The sequence below is a fragment of the Protopterus annectens genome, chromosome 10.part0 (assembly GCF_019279795.1).
Source record: "Protopterus annectens isolate FY-2018-M chromosome 10.part0, PAN1.0, whole genome shotgun sequence".
In the NCBI taxonomy this organism is placed as follows: domain Eukaryota; kingdom Metazoa; phylum Chordata; order Ceratodontiformes; family Protopteridae; genus Protopterus; species Protopterus annectens.
The window spans coordinates 273248381-273252124 of NC_056744.1; the positions used below are offsets into that span (position 1 = coordinate 273248381).

General features: G+C 38.8%; 1 pseudogene; it reads left to right on the top strand.

The window, feature by feature from the left end:
* The first annotated feature begins 3170 nt into the window (after positions 1-3170).
* LOC122814637 lies at positions 3171-3257 on the top strand (annotated as a pseudogene).
* The last annotated feature ends 487 nt before the right edge of the window (positions 3258-3744 follow it).

Below are 3744 nucleotides of genomic sequence, written 5' to 3' on the forward strand. Positions count from 1 at the left end.
ACACACACACACCCACACACACACACACACACACACACACACACACAAACACATACACACACCCACACACATGCAAACACACACACACACACACACACACACACACACACACACACGCACATTGACTGCAGTTTGATTAGAATCCTATATACCAACCACAGTACTTAATGCAAGCATCAAAGCACAAGTCTAATCATCTGTGTACTGTTAGACAACACTTTATAGTTGATGACATCAGCAGTATCAGGTGAGAAGAACATGGTATTAGGTGGTCTCACATGCTGTTGGAAAATAGTCTCCAAAATGTAAACCATCTAAACATAAAAACACACAAGTTGACTGCAGTGAGATTAAAACCTGTACCTATCTATGGAACAAAGTAGTGAATGCAAGCACCGTGGCACAAGTCTGACATTCATAGTGTCAGACATCACTTTATAACACATGACACCATCATTGTGTTTTGAGAAGAGGAGTTTATGCGGAGTGTCTCACATGCTGCTCTAAAATGATCTCTCCAGGCAGAGCTAACTGAACACAATCACACACATAAGTTGACCACAGTGAGATTAGAACCCCTACCTATTTACAGGTCACAGTACTTAACACAAGCACCACAGCAAATGTCTGACTTTCATAGTGTCAAACAACACTTTATAGTGATGATATCAGCAGTGTCTGGTGAGAAGAAGATGGTAATAGGAGTGTCTTGCATGCTGTTCTAAGATGGTTTCTATAATTAGACTAACCGATCAAGAATACACATATAAGTTGATTGCACTGATATTAGAACCACTACCTACCTACTTACAGAACACAATACTTAATACAAACAGCAAAGCACAAGTCTGATTTGTGTAATATCAGACAGCACTTTATATGTAATGACATCATCAGTGTCTGGTGAGAAGAAGATGGTATTAGGAGTGTTTCAAGTAGTATTACAACCCCTCCTAACTTAGTTAACAAGTTTGATGATCACGCACTAAAAAATGCAAGTACCAAAACACAAAGTCACTTTATATTGTTGCAGAATACTTTATAGTGGATGACATCATCATCAGTGTATATTTGGACATGTTTGGGGGGACCTATGGAATGAAATGGCTGGCAGGGCAGCAAAAATAAAAAAAAATGTTCTCCATTGTACTGGATTGCTGACAGTAGAACACAAACACACACACAGATGATTGCAGTGAGATTAAAACTCCTTCCTAACAAGTTACACTTTACAAAACAAGGTACTTAACGTAAGTGCCATTGCAGAGGTCTGCCTTTTAAATTGTTGCTGAACACTTTGTAGTGAATGACATCATAATTGTATGTTTGGGAGAAGATGTTGGAAGGCTTGTATGAAATGGCTGTGTAGGCATGCCTGACTGTAAACATTTTGATTTCCATGACTCTTGACTGCTGACAGTAGGAATAAGACTCATACTCTTCTGACTATGCACACACAACAAATTACACATACACACATACAGAAACACACACCATGTTGTTATTAGTGAACCACCACCTAACTGTTTTGTTCCCATCTGCATAACCCAGTAGACAATATCTGTGCCATCCTGGAAGTATGCTTTTTCCTTGTCATAGTGGTCTTTATAGATGATGACATCATCATTGTATATGGTATGTAGCATATCCTGCTATGAGAGTGGTGTGCAAATTGTGGACTTTGGATTTTCCTTTTTCATTCCAGTGTGCAGATATAGTTTAAATGACAGCTTGTCATGCTAGATGCAATAGTCTGCCAGGAATGCATTTTGTGGTACTGAGACATATGCACCTGTTTCTCAATATGATGTGTACATTTCACACTCACAGTCACACACATGCATATTTTCTGATCAGCATGGATGTGACTGTGCATGTATGTGTGTTTATATTTGTGATTAATTGATGTCTATTTTAAGACATGCATAATACAATCTGACTGTCTATTGCCAGTATAAAGTTTTATATGATGTAGCAATGCAGTTGTGCTATTTATTTTTTGTAGTGTAATTGGCATTTGGGAACCCTTACTGTCATATCCATTTTCAAGTGCATAGGTGCACATCACAACATGAGTCTGAGTAAATATGCATTCAGCCACTAGCAAGTTCCTTTCCTTTGTTTGTGTTTTTGCATGAGTTTTAATGGGATGTAGACTAACTGGTCATTAAACATGCTAAAACATGCCAATCAGCTCTTTCCATAGTGCACTGCTGAGCAAATGGCTTGCACGATTGATGGCAGAGTGTTTGTGCATGTGAGATTCACACTGAATGAATACAACTTGAACTTGAGAATTATTTATGCATACATGCTAGGGTAGAACTAGCTGGCAGATACTATGGTGTTCATAATATATTTTGTATTGAAAATGTTGTGTCATAACTTTTATAATATTAAGGACTATTGCTATTGCCTTCCCTATACCTGGGGAGTTAAGCAACAAGCAAAGTGTGGCTCTGCTTAAATGGGAAAATATTAATATTTCTATTGGTTTGCCTTCCTTCGTGCAAACATGCTAAGATAGTACAGCTATCAGGACTCTGGACAGTACTGAGTCTAAAAACTTACACCAGCTGCCTAGCTTTCCCTATGGCAGTAAGTGTTAGAGAAGTGTAAGAGAAATGAGTTCATATTTGTAATATAGATGACACAGGGCTTGAATCCAGCTCAATCTAATTGTTTTACACAGTTTTTTTAGGAGACATTACATATGTAAATGTGATAATATCTGCAAATGTGAGAGACAATGATTACAGTGAATTACTGTATAAAAATGAACATCAGTCAACTGATTTATGTCAACAGTACATGTAAGGATTTCCATTTTTATACATTCAGCAGTCTAAATAAATGTTAGAGTGAGTGTTTCATATTACTGCCTTTAGTCTGATGTAACTGGGTGTTTTTTTAGCACAATGAGATTAAGCAGCATTGCATGGAGATAACCGAACTATGCCATAGAACATGAAGAGCCATTCAACATCACTCAGCATGTCAAACTCTGCAATTGCAGAGGAAAAAAATGTGAAAGACTTTACTAGGGGGCATTTCTACCATATGGTGCAGTGGTCAATGTTTTCGCCTCACAGCAAGAGCTTCTCTGGTTCAATCCTCTGCAGGGGTGCCTTCTGTGCGGAGTCTGCATGTCTTCCCTGTGGTCATGTGGGTTTGCTTGATTGCTCTTCAGAACACATAAGTCTTTCACCTTTTACTAAAGATTTCTGTGGAGAGGATCAATAAGAGTTTATTTGCTCCCACATTCCAAAGAGATGCAGTAGGTGGTTGGACACTCTAAATTGGCCAGAGGTGAGAGTGTGGTGTGTGAGTGAGTGGTATGAATGAATTACTGTGGCAGGGCTAGCCACCCTGTGGTATAAACCTTGGCTCAAGATGATTGTCACTGCTGAAGTGACACCCTGTCCCCATGTGCAAAAATGGGAAAAGGGGTTGAGGATGGATGGATTTCTGCCATATGTGTAAGGTGTGTGATTTTTTTTTTACCATATTAAAGGGATGAAAACAAGGTAGATAGGAAAGTAATGAAATGGGGGGGGGCAAACAGGGGGAAGAACAAAGGTAAAGCAATATAGGAATTTGCAGGAGGGAATTAGGAAAGAACCATAGCTATCTACTTCTTCAACAGTGTAATATGAACATGGGTATAACACTGGATGAATTTAGACTGTTGCCACAACACAGATAGGTGACAGTAATGCAATCATGTCACATAGCCAATTGGAC